The 22,659-nt window shown below is 37.7% G+C and overlaps 1 protein-coding gene across 1 annotated transcript in view; it reads right to left on the bottom strand.

Annotated features, from left to right (window-relative positions):
* LOC145670168 (oxidative stress-induced growth inhibitor 1-like) overlaps positions 1 to 22,367 on the bottom strand; it is a 104,318-nt gene extending 81,951 nt beyond the window's left edge. The window contains exon 1 of the mRNA XM_081738550.1: positions 22,279 to 22,367. The gene's annotated coding sequence lies outside the window, so the exon portion shown is untranslated. The remainder of the gene's footprint in view (positions 1 to 22,278) is intronic.
* Positions 22,368 to 22,659: the final 292 nt, after the last annotated feature.

Here is a 22,659-nt window from a genome sequence, read left to right as displayed (position 1 = left end):
ACAGAAGAACCGATTCATTTCTGAAAAAAAAATCACAATTCATTTAGTTCACGTTATGATTTCATCGTTATGATCGAATCACTCATGAAAGAGAACAGGGGTGCCCACAAGGGGGGAACATGACGCCAATGACGTCATTAGAATTTTCGAGAGGGATTTTTAACGTAAAATAATTAAAATTGCCTCATTTCACGCAAAGACTAAAAACATAAAAACTCAGTTTCTCACTTCCTTAGTCTACTACATTATCATACCTTCCTGCTCCCACTTCTTCCCCTCACCCTCGCCGCCATAATGCCATTTCATTTTAACGAATATTTTTTTCTGCCTTGTAGTCTGATTTTTCCTGATTAAACATAGAACAATGTAGAGTTTAATATTTTGTAAAGATCAGTTGAATTATTTTGTATGCATAAAAAAATAAGAAAAAGAATTGAATTGGTGGTATTATATTGTAGTTGGATACACTGAATGTGAAAAGTTAGTTCAATAAGTTAGTTGGAGAGGTACGATCTAGTGTTAATACGTCCGTGCGACATTGTAACAATTGTAATAGCTAACGCCAAAATATACTAATTCAATATATTAAAGCAATAATTTAACATACAAAAGTATTAACCCGTCCATGCGAGCTTTTATTATAATGTGCTATCGAAAGAGATTTATATAAAATAAATTTATATAATCAAACTCCTTCCCCCAGAATTTTCTAAATCTACCAAAAATTTTTGCCAGTACTGATAGGCAATAATCATCAAACATATACGTAGCGTAAATTCACTTAATACCTATTTATATAGGAGTAATAATAATAATAATAATAATAATAATAATAATAATAATAATAATAATAATAATAATAATAATAATAATAATTTTGCAAACAGGAAAACGGCTATTTTTAGAGCTAAATGAAAACACTGCTACCCCCTTCTTTCGCGGGACTACCACCCCCTCCCTTGAGTCGTCTCGACTAAATAAAAGCTAATTTGACATAAACATACGTGTAAAAAATAAATTAGTAAATTACTGATTATAAAGAATATCGAGGTGTATATGGAATTTTGGTTCAGTTAAAAAGTAAAATAAAAATAATTTTCAATTAAGTGTACCGGAGATAGAGGAATTGCTCTGATAAAAAAAAATTTGAAAGTTTAGAGTAAGGGGCGAACAACAAAAAAATTCTTGTTGAAGATAGTCGAGTATCAGAGAAAAGTTGTTACTAACCGAACAAAAGATGGGATTGCATAATTCAAAGTTGATTAATATAACATATTTTTGTCTATCATACGACATATTAATCTAGTTTTTGTATTATTTTAAGTTCGTGATGCCTAGTTTTAAAAATAAGAGTAATGAACATTGAAAAATCATATTTTTGCCTATTTTTACAAAACTGATCGAAGTGTGCAACCTCTAAATATTACCCAATCTTCATGAAATTAATTATATATATCTTTTACATCACTGAGACTCGGAGCATAAGCAAAGCCTGCAAAAATTCTACATTTTATTTTTTGCCTTACAAAATGAAACATCCTAAAAGCGTTCAAAGACTAATTATCATTTTTTTTAAGTTTGAGTGATAGTAATGTGAGTCTTGAGTTCTTTTTCTTTTTCTTTTCTTTTTTTTTTTAGGAATGATCTCGTATTGTAATAGGAAGAGGTGCAAAACGAGGGGATACTTTGTTAATTTGGGGGGATGGGCGTCACAGCCTTAGGGGGATTGGCACCCCTCAAGGAGACAACACTGTCTAGAACTCTGGTTTCTGATATTAGACTAGTTTTAGACGGAAATATTTATCGTAGCATTTCTCGTAGCAAAAATCGTATCATCGATATCCTACCGTATAAAGTAGCAAATGCTATAGCATTTCTCGTGCCATGGCATATCCTATGGCATTTCTTGTCGATAGAGCCTGCTCTATTTCGTAGCATTTTCCCCAGCATTTCTGGTCCAATTGCAGCGCCGCGGTGTGTTAAAATTAAGCGAAAGATTTTGTGCTAAATATTCATGCTCTTTGTTTAGTGTGAGAAATTGAATTATAGTAAAGAAAAATAAGTTGGAGCAGGATGCTCTTTGCTGACATACTTCTTTGTTGTTTTCGTTTTTTAATATGACTGGCGAGAACTGTTGTTGCAACCAGTGTTTCTTCCAGACTGCCCCTCCGAGCTCTGAGAGTGCCTCCCGGAATGCTAAGTGTGTCCTCCCGAAACACTTTTTCTGAAAGAATGACTGCTTACAACCACTATAGTTTTAGCTACCTGACGTTTTAGTTTCGGATCCATAATTGCGCTCTTCTCCAGTGATTTGTTTACTACATCACGACAAGATGCTCATCAAAATGCTACCGTGTAAAAGCATCATGTACTTTTGATGCCACAGATATTAATATTATAAGAGATTTTTGGCAGCACATCTGCTACGAGAAATGCTACGACAAATGCTTCCGTCTAAAACTAGCCTTAATGTTTTCCTTATTTCTCTTTTGATCCTCGGAAAGTATAGTAATGTGCCCTTTAACAAAAAAAAAAAAAAAAAAAAAAAAAAAACTTGGTGGTAACAATATATGCAATATCTCATTTAATATTAGGCAGAAAATTCAAAGTATCAAAATGGCAACGTTATCAAACAATTTAATCTAATGACAACAAGTAGCAGAATGGTCAGAAAATAGATCTAATAACGTCCTTGAGAACTCGAGTTTCTGCGCAAATCTTGTCATGTTTTCATTCAATTTATGAGACATTTTCCCTTTAGTTTGCTTTTCTGTGAGGAAAACAGAATAAGTAATTGGAAAAAGGAAGAAAATGAAGAGGGCCGACGCCTGTACCTGTCTAGACTCCGTGCTTTGTTATAGCAACCATTATCCATTAGTGTGTAAAGGAATGATAACAAAAGCTGACTTAATTCCAAGGATGTTATAAAATAGAGGATCTGCCCATACTATCTTCATCATATGAACTAAATGTAGCCGAAAAACAATCGAGCATCGTCTGAGCCTGCACGTCTGATTGGCTACTCTCGTTTCTGCCATGATTGTTGGCTCGAAACATTGCGATCTTAGTGGCGTGGAGTGGGCAGAGTAGGTGTGGCCAAGCTGTGACGTATGGCTTTACGATTTTGTGGTATGGGCAGATCCTCTATTTTATAACATCCTTGCTTAATTCAACCTGCGGACATGAGGCTTCGTTTTCTTTACATCTCTGGTTTAATGCTGAAGGATCCGTGGGCGGTTTCTCCCCATTCCATACGAGTGAAGGGGGAGAACAACGAAACAACAACGCAAGTGCATGTGTATGTAAAAAGGTTCTTAATGAGAGTTGATTGATTAGGTTTCCCTCCTCAGAATAATCCCTTTTCTCTCCCACATCGCCCCCACCTTAACCCATCGAGTGACCTAATTACTATAGACGGCGTTCCATTCAAAGATTTGCGACTGCGCTCCAAAAACATACAGCCAATACTTAAATCAGGTGGTTTTATACGTACGCGACATGCTGATTTCAACAGGGTATCGAATTTGAGATGCAAAATTGAAATAAGCAAGTTTATAAAACGTAAGTTTGTGCAGTGTCTCTTTAAGAAATCTCATGGCTTTCATTGCTCTCTTCGGTGTCTCTATAGGAAACGGAATTCTAGTTAACCAACAAGAAAAGATCTCTCATTATCACATTCTTTGTACTTTTAGTTTGCGCATGTTTCTCTCAACGATTTCTTAGCCTTTAATCGCTAATCTAAATACCTTTTTATAAAGAAAAACTGTTGTTAGTAACAAGGTAAAAAGACATTATTGCTCTTTCATTTGTAGTATCAGCTGGACCTTCCTTTTCTCTGGAAGTTTATGGTATTAGAATTTGATACATACTTATACGAGTTTACCCAGTATGTCTCTACAGAAGCGGTTACAGCTCATATTAACCAACAAAAGATAACCTCTTATTATCTCACAACTTCTTCTGTAGCACATTATCAGTTTGTATATTTATTATCATAACAGTTTTGTGGCTTTACCTCCGTCTTCAGTATATCCCTACAAAAGAAAAGACAACTCTTGTTAATCAACAAGATTTGATTGATTTGATTTTAACGTCCCGTTCAGCAGCAAGGCTATATGAGACGTGGACCTAATAATTAACGTGGAATCCGAACCACATGAGCTCCCGCCAGGAATCGAACCCGGGCCTCCCACCCCAAAGGCGCGTACGCTAACCGCTTAGCCACGGAGGAGCTTTAATCAACAAGATAAGAACACTTATTGTTACACCTTCTGTACCACAGTTTATCCATTTATTCTCTTTATGGTATTTCCTCTTTCGCTCTGCCCAGGGTGTCAATGTCCTTTAACCTTTAAACGCCTAAACTGCTGCGTCGAGGCTTTAAGGTTGGTTTAAAGGGACAAGTTTTGCCGATAGATGGCACTACAGTCTTCGTATCTCTCCCATGTATTTTTTTATCTTTCACGAAAATTGACGATTTCTCTTACAAATGTCAGCCTAGAAACTTCAAATTTTTAGAAAAGGAACTTCATAATTTATCGAAGACAATAATCCGTGCCGATTTTTATTTAGAATTTTCTTCGTTGTTAAAATGACTTAATTGTTTAAATGGATATCCAAACCTTTAACAATAGAATTGTTTCAACAATGAAGAAAATTCTAAGTAAAAAATCGGCACGGATTGTTCCCGTTAATAGGTTATGAAGTTCCTTCTCTAAAAATCTGAAGTCTCTAGGTTGAAATTTGTAAGAGAAATCGTGAATTTTCGTGAAAGGTAAAAAATACATAAGAGAGATACGAAGACTGTAGTGACATCTATCGGCAAAACTTGTCCCTTTATATTAATCTTAAACCTTAATAGCTCAGACCCTAATTAAGCTAGGAAGATAATTTTAGTATCAACGAGTTCCTAAAGAATGAAGCTTTCCGCTGATATGCACTTTATGTACGTGGGGGGTACCATGGCTGAGAAGGAGTTAAAGTTCGTGTTTTTTGATCAAGTTTTTTAGGGCCATCCCTCCTTGGGGCTACACTCATAACAATTGATATGCGAAACAAGAAAGTAGTCCACTGCATGCTTTAGGCTATAATTAGATGATAAACGGAAGTAACAAGTAAGAAAGAATTGAGGGAAGATAATGTGGGAGGAAACGTGAAAATCTTGGGAAAACCTACAAGTTATACACTATACTATCACGCTCTGGAATCGAACCAGGAACCCATCGCACCTGAGATGGACGCTCTACCACTGAGTCACCGTGACCCCTTGCAGAAATTCAGTTTAGTGTGTGAAAACGCAAATATTTTTCTTACAGGAAAGTGTAAGGAAATCAGTTTGGAAATGTGTAAACAGAACACGCACTCGAGATCTAACTCACGGAAAGATCGTAATGATATCACAATAATAGGGAAAACAAATACACTGTTACCTAAATACTTAGGCACAGTTTAGCAAATAAGGACGAAACGAACCAGGAAACAAAAAGCAAATAATTCCGAGAATTTAGGCTGCCACTCCGTACAAAAAAAAAAAAAAAAAAAAAAAAAAAAACAGTCTGTTGACATGACTAATACTGAGGGAATTAAAAGTGAAAAAATCTATAAAAGCAGAATTCTACCAGTGATATTGTACGGATCTAAAAGTTGGTGTACGACACAAATAGAACAGAGACTGAGAGAACTCGGAAACAAGGTTTTCAGGAAAAGGAAATACATGTCGCAGAAACAGAGGAAGAAATTTGAAAGATTATACAGTACAATGAGGGACTGCAAGAAACCTACAGGTAACGGTGCCAAACTTGGGGAGAAGGTGACTGGTGTCCCTCTTTACAGTTTCCTTGAGCCCTCAGGTTGTGGATATATTTGCTTGGATATCTAATAAGGAAAGACATACAACTGAACTGACCCCCTGAAAATTATAAATAGGCGCTTCTGCCTACAGTTTCACCGAATGTTAAACTTATAACAAAGCCCATTCTAATATATCTACTAAAACTGGAAGTGGTAGAAATACACTTCCGGTTTCAATATTAATCGAGAAAATATCATGTTTATACAAATCACTCATTCACGAGATATACATGTGACAACTCTGCCGTGTCGTGACAAAACGCTGTAACTTTGGCGGAGATCAGCCGTAAAGTTTTCATCAGAAAATGTGATCTGTATCGCGTAGAAATAGTGTATCTTGACTTTGGAAACACGTGGTTACATGTAATGTTACGTAAATGCATGTTGTGTGATTAAATTTGGTGAAAATTGATTGGTTGACCATTATTGCCTAGTTACACTGGTTCTACTAGGGGTGTTCGATAAGGCTGAAGACCTATCGAACTTCGGGAGTGAAAATTTATCGAGTTGTCATCGGTTACTCGAAACCGTTCGAGTATTTGAAATTATCGAAGTTTCGGGTATTATCGAAATTTCGAGTATTATCAAAGTTTCGGGTATTATCGAAATTTCGAGTATTATCGAAGTTTCGGGTATTATCGACATTTCGAGTATTATCGAAGTTTCGGGTATTATCAACATTTCGAGTATTATCGAAGTTTCGGGTATTATCAATATTTCGAGTATTATCGAAGTTTCGGGTATTATCAAAAGCAGTGATGAACAGTTCGGTTCCTTCACCTCTCCAATGATTTCTTCTTGCAGCCAAACTAGTCAAACAACTTTTTTCATCTGATAAGTTATTGCAAAGTTGTATTTGTCGAAATCATATGTAAAATTATTTTTCTGCCTGCCCCGTTACTGGCGCAATCGGCAAAGTGACTATTGGTAGACTAATGCTGTCTTGGATTCCAATTCCATTCGGGTGATGCATGTTTTCTCTTCCTCTTTCTCTCTTCTGACAGACTGCTTAAACCTTGTACATATCTGTGGGGGAAAAACTTTTCCTTCATTACATTGCTAAGGAGAGAAGTTTTAAAATGAACACTCTGCATATATGTAATACATATTATATACAACTATGATAACCTCGAATACATCGTTTCTTTCGAACACTCCGGTAATCCCGAACTATCTAAATATTCAATCGACTCGACAAATGCGATCATATTGATATATTTCTGTATTTGCTGCTTTCAAACATTTCGGGAGTCTCGATCATTTCGAGAGTCTAGATCATTTCGAGTCTCGAACATTTCGAGAGTCTCGAACATTTCGGGAGTCTCGAAAGTTCGATAATTCGATAAAATTAAAATTCTTTATCGATGAAACGGTTTTGAAATTTTATCGAATTGTTATCGATTACTCGATTATCGGAACAGCCCTAGGTTCTACACGCAACGATACAGATCACATTTTCGAATGAAAACTTTACGGCTCATTTTCGCAAAACTTCTCCGCCAAAGTTACAGCGTTTTGTCACGACATGGCAGAACTGTTATTTGTATCAGTACCAATATAAGCAACGCATAAATATAACAAGTCTTAGAATTCACATTCTGTGCATCATAACAGGTACGAAAGCAAAGATAATAAGAGGAAACGAAACATTATTTGCGGAAGGGAAGGGCATGAGCATCGAGCCTGGGAGGACCAACGGAGGAACTACCCTCCCAAAGTTAACTTTATGAGGGTGGCCCCCCCCCATTGGTATTGAATCTGGATATTTTTGCTCGGATATATGACAACCAATTACCATTCCTGAATGCTCCCCCAAAGTTAAACAGAAATCGACGCCACTGGGAGTGGGTGGTTTCATAGCATTAATAATAGGTTTTTATCTCCGTCATTATCTCCCAAACATTTCCGGTGTGTCTTCTGATGCTTCTAATTATAAGTCTTTTAGTTTAAGTCCGACGATTATGACTGTTAGGCTAAGGGAATGATTACGGCAAATGAATGATCATGGAGGAATTGATGGAATGAAAATTTGGGAGGAAACGGGAGCACCCTGAGAAATCCCACGAATACGATGTTATTCACAAACATAACTTGAGCGGGGATCGAAGCAGGCACCTCACGTACCAGATGTAAGCGTTCTACCACTTTTAAAACTTACTTGAACTACTTAAATTTTATTACTAATATTTCTTGTTTTACTCGTTTAACTTGGTTTCCCAATTACCGAAAACGACAGGGACACAAACACAGAAACATCGAGTACAGTTAAAATCACAAAGACTCTCCCAACGTGAATCGAACCCGGGACCCCGTACACCAAAGGCGCTCGTACTAGTCACTAAACCAGTGGGGAGGGCACCACTGAGTCACTGGCACCACTGAGTCCGCAATTTCTAGTTTCAACACGCAATTGTAGTTAAAAATTTATTGAATTTCCATTCTGGAAACTTCTTGTTGTTTTAAAATGAATTATGCGTCGCACGGTTATGCCGGCTAGGCTGAAGGAGACGGTGATGATGAGAAATAAATGAAATGGTGGGATGAAGAAAGTGGGAGGAAACGGGACAACCCCGAGAAACCAAGAAGCCCATGTACACTCATGTCCAAAATGATTGTCGCATATCTATAACTGTCTTCTTGTAAGAATATAATTTGATAATGATTTTGCAGGGTACTTTTTATACTGATACTATGTGTATAATCGGGAAATGTATATTTGTGGTAAATTTCATAGGAAAAGAATTATAAATACGAAAATTAGAATGGGTAAAACAAAATATTGCTAAATGGACAAGAAAGTTTTATTTTCGTGTTATTGTTCTAATGTACTGGTCTTTTGACATGAAATTTGCCACATACATGTCTTTGCCGATTATACACACACAAACATTGCAAGAAATACCGGGCAAATTCGTTATCAAATTATATTCCTACAACAACATATTTATAGACATGCGACAATAATTTTGGACATGAGTGTACCACAGGTGAACGCTCTACCGCTGAGCCACCGTGGCCCATATTGTTATTTTACAATGTGAAACGAACATTCAATAGTTCTGAACAAGACTGTACCATACCATCCTTTACATTGTAACGTTACGAGAAGGAGAGATGGACAATTTTCGACACAAAAAAAAGTTAAGAGCTTATCTCGTAACGTGTGTTCCTATTTATGTATCGAAGTATCCAATGGCGTAGAGGAAATATTCCACTTAAAAATAGACCCGTCTCATCTGCACAATCTTTGCGTGTCTAGACACAGGAAGATATGAAAGAAAGAAAGAAAGAAAGAACGAAAAGTGGGCCAACACCTGGGTTAGTGACTTCTCCTTCAATAGCTACACAGCGACAGATCAATGAAATAAACAAGAGAATGAGAGAAAGTTTGGCAACTAAAAATTTCCTATACACGCAAATCAATAATAAACAAATTTCGTAGCCATGCGCATAAAGTAAAGCAACTGGTCGCTGAATGATTCTACGTATGAAGGCTTTTCTGAACTCTCGAGTTGTCCGAGTGGTTGGTTAAGGCACCTTCCAGATATCAACAGTAATGCCTAGGATATGACACCACATGATGTCCACCCACATCATAATCATCATCATCATCATAGGTATTCTGCCATTATTGGCAGGTCACTTGCCGCAACTGAGAAGCTTCCATGTTCTATGGCCTTCCGCTAATTTCTTCGTCTTCAAGTACGATTTTTCTATTTTGATATAATCCATTAGTTGTAGTCTCCTTCGGCCCCTCCCTCTCTTTCCTGCCACCATGTCCTCTAGCACGTCCCTCATGAGACAGTTCCTTCTTAGCCAAAGTCCCAACCAGTTTCTCTTAATCTTCTTAATAATATTTAAACTTGTTCCTTTTCCCTCCACCATTTCTAACACCCTCTCATTCATTTTTCGATCGATCCACCTAATTCTCTTCATTCTTCTCCACACCCACATTTCGAAAGCTTCCAATCGTTTTTCATCATTTTTGTGTAAGGTCTATGTTTGTGATCCATACAGTACAATATTCCACACGAAGCATTTTACGAGTTTTTTTTTTCTCAACTGTTTATTCAAGGTTCTATAAAATAGATTTTTCTTCCTCCTAAAGGCTTCTTTCGCCATTCCTATTCTTGTTTTTATTTCACGTTCACACTTCATATCATCACTAATAATAATACTTAGGAACTGAAAACTCTATTTTCGCCCCTAGACAGAAATGTTTAGTTTATCGTCCCCAACATCTTGCCAAGGAATAAATCCCATTGTCTTTTATTGGAAATTTTTTTGAAACATTAGATATTCCTAGTTCCTGTTAACGAAGTACGTAAACGGATTTTAAATTAAGAAGATTTACGTAAACTCGTGATATACCTGTCACAGTCTGGGTTCTGGCTGCCCCCTAGGTTTTACCTTCTAGGTCCGCCACTGTTGGTTTCCACCCTTACTCGTCGAATTTTCCGAAACGCACTTCATGTCAACATTTCAAGTTTCTAGCTTAAGTGGTTTGACCTGGGAGTTGATAAGTCAATCGGTCAGTGAGGGCTTCTTTTATAGAGAGATTGGTAAAAATAATATGGAATAAGAAATAAATGACAGTGTTTGACGACAAGGCAAATGAAAAACCGATCGATCGTTGAAGTCATATACTTTACTTCCTGGCAATTTCTTCAGCAATATGACGCACTACCTTATCGAGCAAGAATGAGATAAGTAGTTTTTGGGATTTTAGACATATTCAGAGCATGACTCATTATTTCAAGATTTATTTCGTCGTAATTCACTTTTATGTATCTGCACTTTACAATCATAGCAATAATTTTCTTTTTAAAAAAATAGTAACTATTATTTCTCAATGTTGATTTTATTGATACTATGGTATAGTGCTCTCAAACGGGTCGGGTCAGGTCAGCTCGGGTCGGGTTGTCGGGTCGGGTCAGTCGGGTCAGCTCGGGTCGGGTTATCGGGTCGGGTCACTCGGGTCGGGTTGTCGGGTCGGGTCAGTCGGGTCAGCTCTGGTCGGGTTATCGGGTCGGGTCACTCGGGTCGGGTTGTCGGGTCGGGTCAGTCGGGTCAGCTCGGGTCGGGTTATCGGGTCGGGTCACTCGGGTCGGGTTATCGGGTCGGGTTGTCGGGTCGGGTCAGTCGGGTCAGCTCGGGCCGGGTTATTCGGGTCGGGTTGTCGGGTCGGGTCAATCGGGTCAACTCGGGTCGGTTTATCGGGTCGGGTTGTCGGGTCAGTCGGGTCGGGTTGTCGGGTCAGGTCAGTCGGGTCAGTTTACTTTGGTCAACTAATTTTAGGTTGAGCTTAAACTCGGCTGGAGTCGAAAACTGCTGTTTTACACTACCTGCGTAATTAAAAATAGCAATTTTCAATTGATTTTATAGAAGCCATAAATGTATTTTGAACACTTGCAGCTAGTGTTTTTATGGTAAATGCTTACTTTTGTACTTGTGTGTACTTTAATTTTTAAATGTGGAAGATTGATTTTACCAATCGACTGTAATATTAACATCTACGCCAATATGGAGTCTGGATTTAGAACAAAACTAGAAGTTGTTTAAGCAAGGCAAAAAGAAAGATTGGATATGGACGACCAAGCCCGCAGCGGTAGCTCAGTGGTAGAGAATTCATCTCTGGTGCATGGTGTCCATGGTTCGATCCCAGCTTGTGTAGGCTTTGTGGTGGAGAAACGCCGTGTAGTGGGTTTTCTCGGGGTTCTCCTGTTTCCTCCCACTTTCTTCATTCCACCATTTCATTCATTTCTCATGGTCACCATATCCCTTAGCCTCGAAGCAGAATCGAGGGACCTTAAACTCAGGGGTGTAGCTAAGGGGGGCCATCGGGTCCAGGCCCCCCAAATGGTTTCCTGCCCCCCCCCCAAATGACCAGCTTTAAAAACATCATAGTAAAATTATCTCGCTTCCTTCATTTAAAAGTAACAAAATTATTGACAGTAATATACGGTAAAATAGTATGGAGAAATATTGTTTTTCCATACCGATCGAAAAATAGGATACATTTTTGTGACAGCAGATTACACAATTTACTGCGATTTATATTTGACAGTTTAAAGACAAACATTTTAACAAGATATTATAAATACAGCAATAAAACAAAGGTACTAAACTGATTTGTAAATACATTATATTTTTATATGCTTTAACAAGTATTTTAAAAGACAGAGAATGGAAAATTTGGTGAGAAACAATGTTTTTATTCAGTTTGGATTTCATTCGCTCTCTTTTATTTTTACTCAGTGTAATAAAATAATTGTTTTTTTTTTAGTCACGAATAATAAATAAATATTTTTGTCAGGAAACTATAAAGAAATTAAGTGAAATTTAAAGAAAATCAATCTTGTGTACATAGGTTCTGTATACAAGGTCTTAAATTTAAATAAAAAGGTAATCAAGAAAAGTTTTGTTGCTTTTTCACCCACCACCTTCGAACATCGATACGTCACCTAACCTGGAAGATCAAAAATAGTCCCCATCAACATCGACGACCTTCTGAAAACGTTCCTGAAGGCCATGGAATTCATCGCGGTAGAAGTTGGTGGGCCGTGAAACGAAGAAGGTATCAGGTGCATTTTGGACTTTTACTAGGGATTTGAATTGGCGGCCTCTAAGGTGATTGTCCAAAGAATGGAACAGGTAATAATCGGACGGTGCAATAGCCGGGGAATATAGTGGTTGCAATATTGTTTCCCATCCAAGGCGGAGAATGGTGTCCTGAGTCATCCTAGCCACGTGGGACTTAGCGTTGTCCCGTAAACGAGGACACATTTGCAATTCAGAAGTGATGGCTCCAGAGTTTTGAGTTTTTCTTGAGCACAGCTCAACTGCTGACACTACACAGTTGCATTGATACTCTGACCAGCTGATAGCAGTTCCCGATGCACGATGCACCAAACACACAGAAGGACCTTCTTCTGGTACAGTGCTGGTTTCGGCTGTTTTGAAATCGGTTCATGGGATGCTAACCAATGATGACGGCGCCGTGGAGCTTCGTATAGGACCCACTTTTTATCACATGTCAACGCCCTGTCCAGAAATGGCTCCGAAACAGTAAATAAACCCATGCAACTGCCGCGTTGCCTTCTGGCCCGGAGTCAAAACATGTGAGACCCAACTTGTAGTGCTTCCCAACTTAATGGATGTGCTGCCGAATGGTTTCTCCACACACTGAATTGTAGTCCCAGTTCCTCTTTGTACGTACATGTGTTGGTCTTCTGGCATGTGGTGTTTTCGGGTGTTTGGTCATCGTCCTTAAACTTGTTAAACCATCGCTGCACTGTCCGCGTCGTCACGACACCCTCAACAAAGGCTTGGCATATTTTCTGTCCCGCTACAGCGGCGTTTGACCTCCATTTGAACTCGTTCAGCATACATGCTCTTATGACGCTCTGTGGATGTCCCATGTTCCCTCTGTCTTTACGCAAGTTCACTGTGTATCTGAATTGCCACAACCAGGTAGTATGTTGGATATACCCACACCAACAACTGACGTTCGCCTTATCTCCACTCGCATTCAACTCACGGTGTGAGGTCCAATTGAACACAGACCTCCACGAAAAGGGACAGAACTTTCTGGTTATTTTATAGTTATGCACAAAAGTATAGCGTTTGGTCCCGGGCAGTAGTTCTTGATTAAGCATAATAAAAACTATCTCGAATATAATTTATGGATAATAATAATAATAATAATAATAATAATAATAATAATAATAAATAAGATAAAATAGTGTTTTTTAGTTTTCCAGAAGGAAACCAAAATTTTCCTTTCTGAAAAACACTAGCAGCAACACATTTTTTGCTTTGTACATTGTAGCTGCCCCCCCCCTCAAAAACGACGGGCCCTTCCTACACGAACCTGCTGGCTACACCCCTGCTTAAAGTGAATATTTCATTTTATTTCACCAAGCCCAAGGACATCGATACAAGAACAAGATAAAGATTGGATATGCAAGACGAATTGCATAGTAATCTTGCTCTTGGCCTTGTTTTGGTGATCACCAAGTAGCGATGAGCGTATTTTCTAGCTTTCCGTATAGTATGAAATACCATAATCAAAATCACACTTGGTCTTCATTTGTACCGATGAGGTGAGCATTCTTGGCTCTTGTATAGCATGAAAGATCACCAAGACTACGAAATGCAGGACCAAGACTTGACTGCAAGACAAAGAATAAGACGCAGTATTGATTACCAAGACCTAGGGAGCGAATTGTTTGAATTTCATTTGTTGGGCTGAAAGTGATGAAATAAAAGTAGTACTTTATAATTAAATATCAACCTGTATTTTTAAATTCATATTATGTATCTTCTTACGTGCGACTATATATACTGTAAAATACGTTTTAATTACCGAGAAAGAAAAATCAAAGTGGTACGGGTCCCGGAATCATAAGAACCTATTTTGGAATGAAAGTTGAAGGGTTGGAAAAAATCACAGGTGTTCTGTTTCCTCAACCCTTATCATTGTAGTTAAACGATTTCCTTTTGTCTCCGCCAAGAGACTCTTGCTACTGCCTTTCGAGAAGACGCCCTGCCGTCCCAGCAGGTGAGAACACTGACCTTGAAGAAAAATTTCGTCACATAGAACTAAAGAAAAAAATAAAATAAAAATAAATAAATAAATAAATAAATAAATAAAATAAAAATAAAAATAAATTTCTCCCACGTCCGACATTGGTATCAGTTATAAAAAGAAATAACCAAACCTCAAAAGTGCCAAATATTCATTAAGATGCATATACAAATCCCCGCTTGATCTAGCTAGTGGTTAACGTGTAAGACTTCGGTACACGTGGTCCGGGTTCAATTCCCAATGGGAGTGCATTTTGGTGTTCACCCAGTGTTGTGACCATAGTGCTCTCAAACGGATCGGGTTGACCCGACCCGACCCGACTCGGATCGGGTCAGCTCGGGTCGGGTTACGGGTCGGGTCGGGTCAGGTCAACTCGGGTCGGGTTGTCGGGTCGGGTCACTCGGGTCGGGTCAGTCGGGTCAGGTCGGGTCGGGTTGTCGGGTCGGGTTATAGGGTCGGGTCAATCGGGTCAACTCGGGTCGGGTTATCGGGTCGGGTTATCGGGTCGGGTCAATCGGGTCGGGTTGTCGGGTCGGGTCAATCAGGTCGGATCACGGTTCGGGTCAGTCGGGTCGGGTCGGGTCACGGGTCGGGTCGGGTCGGTCTTCAACCCGACCCGACCCGACCCGTTGAGAGCACTACTATGGTAACATACAGCTCATCTATTTTCCCTGTTTTTTTTCTTTCTTTCTTTCTTCACTGTGTAGGAACATTTTTCAAATATGACGAATATTTGACATGCATTGAAGGATTATTTGTCTGAGTATAGGTTACAGGAGACGAATGGTAATTGCAGATGGCGGATAATGGAAGAAATTGTAGAAGAAAAATAACAAAAACAAAAATTGAACATTTCCCAGCACGGGCGCCGATTCTCGGGGCCTAGGCCTCCCCAAAATTTGCTTCGGCCCCCCAGAATCTAGATTTGGTTGAATCTTAACTTGGATATATATAACAATGTAATATACACACACCTGAACGCCCAAACCAAGGCTATAAAGAAATGAAGAAAGCGAGTTGCCAAGGTTTTTAAATATGAATATGAAACTCTTAAAATTCGACTTATCGAGATTCGATTTTTAAACATTCGATTATTTTAACATTGTGTGTTACAAAGACTTTAATGGAATGTGAAAAAAGTCGAATTATCAAGGAATTTGAGTTATCGAGATCCAACTGTATTTATTGTTATTATTATTATTATTGAAAAGGTCCAGACCGACTCAAGTTCTGCAGCTAAAATAGTTAAGGATTGCAGAAAACGTTAACTTTTAACCTTGCACTGACAGGGTCACATACAGACACACATACAAACAAACAAACAAAAACGAAAAGATAACTTGAACGATTATTAAGCAATAGGACGACTAAGGAAGTACAACAGGGACATAACATACCATATAAAGATTAAAAAAACTCGACTGTCATTTGTCTCTTGCACGAGTTTTGAGAAACAAATGCAGGAGTAAACTACTGAATTCAGCCTTGGCCCCCTTTTGACGCTCTGTGCGTGCTCTACACGACAAAAGTAAAATACAATGTGACCTTGCTGAGCGAGTTAAAGCGTTTAAAACATTTTTTTTTTAAATTCCCTTTTCTTTACAACGTTTGTTATTTTGGAAATAGTGTCTCCCATTAGACGCGATATATTTGAAATTCACGCCTACGGAAAGGAGTAATAGAGGACGACCATTTCCCTTTCTTTCACTTCGTCATTTTGCTTCACCTTCACCCGAATTTTAATCTTACTGTAGGTCTTTGGGTACACGACCTTTTACAACAACTTTCCAAATTTTACTTTCGGCTGAATACGTTACCTACACTTAAAAAATATCACCGAATAGAAATAGACCAGACTTCTAACCGACATATTTTGACCAGAGGTAAAAATGGACGTGGAAAGATAGGGGAACGCATGATGTCAAGCCGTCCTCCGTCCCTGTTTTTTGTCCGTTGTAATATTTTAGGAAGTGGAGGGACATCATGAATTATTTTCTGGAAGTGGGGGAATGGCGCGTCCTCCTGCGTTCCCTTTCAATTTATCCCTGGTTTCGACTCAAGTAGTCAGCATACTCTCTTGAGTCAAGTCTGAAAAATAGTAAATTATACAGCCGTTACCATAATCATTTAAGTAGACCTATTATTATTGACAGGTGACTTGCTATTAAGATTTTTTTATGTACTACAGTATTCATTATAAACTACAATATGTACGTCCCTCTCCGTGTTTTTCCTTCTACCATCCCAACTATTTCGTCTTCAAGAAAATATATTTTTCTTCAAGCCATGCCATATCCAGATTCTTTTCTTATTATTTAATTGACTACAACCCCAACTTCTAGGCCTACTACTTTTATCGATGCTTCCTCAAGCAGCCAACAAAAATTTAGTAAGTTCAGTAAGTTTTAATGGCGATATGATGAACCCTTTTTAGATGACTATAAATGAAAATGAAAGTAGAAGAAATCTGATCATTCTTTGCACTAATACCTGGTACTTACCTAAGGCGAGACGAGACAGAACTCTTCGGTGCTTGGGGTCCCTGGTTCGATCCCAGCTCGCGCCGTGTGGACTTTGTGGTGGACAAACATCGTGCTCGTGGGTTTTCTCGGGGTTCTCCCGTTTCACTCATTTCTCATAATCACCGTCTCCTTTAGCCTAACTGTCATAACCGTGGTACGTAAAACATAAAGATTTCATTTCATTTCAGACAGAACTCTTACAATCGAAACATGAAGATTTTCAATATTAGATCATTTTCATGACTTTTCAAGACGAGACAACTTCAACCCTTGACTCGTGTGCATCCGTGTACAAATCTCTGCTCGCTCCTTTAAACTCAGTTCTGATAAACACTTAGACTAACTAATGTAATTTACCCATAAAAATTGCGTTCAAAGATAATCAATATGTTTATGAACCATCCTACACATGGCTACTCTATAGTCATCGGCTAGAGTCTTTGCTATGGCACGCGTGTTCGTATTTTGAAAGCCCTCGGATAAAAGGCCGAGCAGTATTTTGAATCTAGTTTTATTTTTACGTCCGGTATTCATACTCTCGTTGGTCCATAAGGACATAAACTACGATCACAAGTCACAATCTTGATCGTTGTGTGCACAGAATGCAAAATGCATCAGAAGAAAATTTGACGTCCAATAATACACATATATAGTTTCCTTGAAACTGCAAATATACGGTATATTTAGATATAAAAATTAAAAAATAATAATTTTACAGCATGAAGTCCTGAAGGGCTTAAGCCATCAATTTCTAAATGAGAATGTGTGGTGAGCACATAGCTAATAACATCGCTGTTAATAGTTTTTTTTAACTGGAGATCACTATCTTCTTTCAGGCAGTTTCCCAGTTGACCTGACAGTCCTCAGTGAACACTAGAATACCAATAATATCTCAATATTGTAAACTCTTTCCTTCAAGATAGTTCTCTTTAGAAGTGGGAGCACCTTACAGTTTTGGCGACCCAGCCAGGATTAACTGACCTTGAATAGCGTAGAAAATCCTGACCATTAAGATTAACGTACCATTAAGATGGATATTTGAAGATTATTGTCTGTTTGTTAATGTTTAGCATCCCTTTTCAGCATCGAGGCTACATGATACGTGGAACTACAGTTTAAGTTGGAATCTGAATTATTGTAGTGAGTTCAAATTTCAATTTTCACCCAACGGGAATTGAACTTAGAACCATGAACATCAAGCCACCAGATCAGCAGCAGGCAGGGTTACTTCACGATTATATTGAGAATACCCTTGTGAAAGAGAAGGAAAGTAGACTTTTAAAACTTACAATGAAGCAGCACATTGATCAGATTAGCCTCTTTGTACTGCTTGACTTCGGTTATTTTGCAGGAAATGGTCGACTATTGCATGTAGCTGCTCTGGTGACAAAATCAACACAAAAACACAAGAAAACTTTTCTAAACGAAGTAAGTTGACAAATAAATCGATCAAGTGTTCATTCAACTGTATGAAGTAGTATAAGGGTGTCCCCAGAGGAAGGGGACATACTTCAGAAAATGGTACTATGGGTGATTCTAGGCAAAAAAAAGTTTATATGAACATGGGTTCTAATCTTAACGGTTTGAGAACTACAGGATGTGAACCATTTTGACTTGATACTGCATATTGCTCACCCTGTAGTTATTCTACAGAGGTAAGACAGCGGATTTGAAAGGTGATGGAATGGCCTTTTCAACGGTATGCAATATGTGTTGTGGTGTCTTTGGAAAAGTAGTTATTGAGTGATATTTGGAAATCAGTGTTGCCATCCGATTTCTTTAAATAACCTTAACTTTCCCAAATTTCCCTCAGTAGCTTCATTTCAAAGAAACAACTACCACATGTTGAATATCTTTGGAAAGGTCATTCCATCACCTTTCAAATCTACTATGTCTCACCTTTGTAGAGTAATTACAGGGTGAACAATATGCAACATAAAGTCAAAAGTGGTTCACAACCTGTAGCTCTCAAACTGTTGAGATTAGGACCAATGTTCATATGAACCTTTTTGCTTAGAATCAGCCATATTATCATTTCAAAACATATTGTCCATTCCCCCTGGGACACCCTGTATATAGTGAGACCAATTAGCAAAGAACGCCTTCTGAGTACTTTAATAGATTCTCATACTTCTACAAAAGCATTTTAACTGCGTAAGCTCTTCATAAAATGCAATACTGGTAATAAAAGAAAAATATGTTATGTGTCAATAATTGTTGACGTGAGTATTTCACACAATGTCCTTGCTTGAACGTTGCACTTAGACTAATTAAGATCCCAGACTAGAATTGCACAGAACAAAAGATAGTGGTTGCAAATGTTGTTTCATTTTCCCTTTTTTAAATTTAAAAGTGCAATTAATGTCTCAGACTAGTTATCTTGCATCATATATATATATACCTTGAGTGCAATTTTATTTTTAGAAAATGACTTGTGTTCTTTCTTATACGCAAGAATAATATTAACAAGTGAGTTTCGTTTCGCAGTGTGAAATTACGATAGTCTTCCAAACTATGGGAATTCAATACTCAAACGTGAAGTAGTACATCTATAAGTACTAGCTGTAATAGAGGAATAAGATCAAAAATACAACATTTTCGTTTGACGCTCGAAAAGCCATTACTCACTGTTTTACTGCTTTTGTTCTACGGAGATTAATATTAAAACTGAAAATGCTAATTGATATCTATCACTTCTAGTTGCCATAGAGAAATAATATCAGAGGTGAAATATATTCTTGAAAACTTAATCCATATCAAAAACTGCTTATCGCTATCTATTTGCGTTTTACCTGATATAGAGTTCGACGGTTCACACTATAAACAGGGTACCGATGCTATTGAACATCGCTGTGAAAAATGTATCGAGATGAAAAGGAGACTGTGTTGGGAAATAAAGATAGTTTTTCCCAACCGTTTTGTGTTTTCTTTGCCAGGTCCGGTACTTTTGGGAGTATCCTGGTAAATGTGTTACCTTTGGATAATATTATACTTACAACAAAAAATAAAGTTTTAGGGTTAATCATAGTTTGGGCCAGGTCTCATTAACCGTACCACGTACTCTCGTCTTGCTATTTATATTATATATATTGTAAAACCTTATGCGTAGTATTCGATAAAAACAACAAAAACTGATTTTATGTAGTCTTAAAACTTGACTCTATACAACCACACTATCTATTAAACTTAAGCTTATTCTGAAGCGCAATATACTATTATCAATACTATTACTAAGCTTTTCAATATGATCCTAGCAAGACGAGAGTACGTGGTACGGTTAATGAGACCTGGCCCAAACTATGATTAACCCTAAAACTATTTTTTGTTGTAAGTATAATATTATCCAAAGGTAACACATTTACCAGGATACTCCCAAAAGTACCGGACCTGGCAAAGAAAACACAAAATGGTTGGGAAAAACTATCTTTATTTCCCAATACAGTCTCCTTTTCATCTCGATACATTTTTCACAGCGATGTTCAATAGCATCGGTACCCTGTTTATAGTGTGAACCGTCGAACTCTATATCAGGTACAACGCAAATAAATAGCGATAAGCAGTTTTTGATATGGATTTGATTTTATATATATAATCTTTGGACCATTTTCCTTGTTAAACATTAAAAATATTGTAGGATTTTGAGTATCAAAAAGAACTACTTACAAGGAAAGGTCACGAACTGGCTCCGCTGAGATCGGAACAAGACAATTGTGTTTGCATTTGATATGTTATAACTAAACAAACCCCAACGTTATACGTGCCACTGGTCGGGATATCGTGACTTGGAACATATTTTATAATGTAAAAACTATTAGCTGGCAGAATACTTTGAACGGAGTCATTTGTTCAGAAACGGTTAGTATATGGAAAACTCGTCGAACACGTATCGCATCATTTTTAAGGGCACACTTTTTGAGGTAAAAAGGTTTGCCCCAAGGTCCCTTCCGACTCTCCATGATAATCCTGTGCAAAATGACGGAGTATCAAAATGTAAACACAAATTTAATTGAAAAATCTATGGCCACCTTGAATCTAAGATGTCGTAGAGAGTCGAGACTTGCTCCATTTTCTTTCATTTAAGAACTTTTAAACGATGCACTACTTAATCCCCCTTGCCATTTGAAACTTTTGAGTTGGAACCCACCTGGGACCTTGTGGGGGTTCGGGGACAAGGCGTTTTTACTTTAAATCGTGGTACTTTGAAAATAATGCCACAAATGCTTTCCTGCTTTCACATTTGCTCACCGTTTCTGATTTATATGGATGGCCATTGACTTTTCAATTAAGTTTTTGGTTTCATTTTGACCCATCGCCATTTTGCAAAGGGTTGTTGTAGGGAGTCGAGACTTGCTCCATCTTCTTTCATTTCACAACAGATTTCAAATGATGTGCTACTTATCCCCCTTGTTATTTAAAAATTTTTAATTGGACACCGTTTAGGAAACTACGAGGGATCTTGGGGCAAACTTATTTTTACCCCAAAAAGTATGCGCTTGAAAATGGTGGGATACGTGTTCGTCGGATTTTCCATATACCCAACCGTTTTCGAACAAATGACTCGGTTCAAACTATTCTGCCAGCTAATAGCTTTTACATTGCTAAACATGCTCTAACTCACGATATCCCGACCGGTGGCAGTATAACGTTGTATTTTGTCTAATTATAACATATCAAATGCAAACACAACTGTCTCTTTCAGATCTCAGGGGAGCCAGTTCGTGACCTTCCCTTGTTAGTATACAAGAGGGTTCATATGATGCAAAGATTTGAGTTCCGTCAATGACGTCACAAACGTTACAAATAACGTCAGAAACTGCGCACCCAGATTTTTGGCCTATAACAAAAGGTTTGGAAACAATTATTTGTTTATAGTATGTAGCATGCTCGGAACTACCAAGGCTGTACAGATATCTAACAAGATATGAGAAAGAATCCTGAAGTAGTATGGTCATATAATGATAAGAACAAACGATTGTGATGTCAATGGAAGTAAATGAGAAGCGAGGTAGAGAGAGACCAAGAAGAAAACGAATGGGTATGGTTAAAATGACTTCAGGGAATTAGGAAAGTCTAATACGGGAAAAATTCTCCGACACAAGACTAATCAGAAACATAGACACCACTTAAGTGGGAAAAGACGGAGACAAAGAAGACTATGAAGTTTGGTTTCTATATTTTATATATATAGTATTATTTGTTGTATTTAAAATTTTTAGAATAAAATTTTAAAAATGTGGCCGGATCGTACAGAACTCATTTAAGCATGCACTTTCTTTAGCGTCTATGAATACTAAATCTGAATACATATATACTTACCCAGTATCTCCTATGAACGTAGCGAATTCACACCAGTTTTTGGTATTCTGTCATCTTGAGCTATGTCCGCATATAATTCGGCTTTTGATCTGAAACAGAATGACAAAAAATTAAGTATTTCTACATGAAATTATATAGGGAGCATAAATTAGCGATTGTTAATAATAATAATAATAATAATAATAATAATAATAATAATAATAATAATAATAATAATAATAATAATAATAATAATAATAATATACAGTACACTTTAAATGATTGTATTCTCGCTTTGTTGACCACTTCAGTCGAATTCTGAATGTTTGTAATACATCTGCTTGCTTTCTGTTTAATAATGAATCTATACTGGACAGTATACATTGTGGCAATTATAAAACG

This window comes from Thermobia domestica, chromosome 2, assembly GCF_964235325.1.
Source record: "Thermobia domestica chromosome 2, izTheDome1.hap1.1, whole genome shotgun sequence".
Classification (NCBI taxonomy): domain Eukaryota; kingdom Metazoa; phylum Arthropoda; class Insecta; order Zygentoma; family Lepismatidae; genus Thermobia; species Thermobia domestica.
This window is presented reverse-complemented; position numbering and strand designations above follow the sequence as displayed.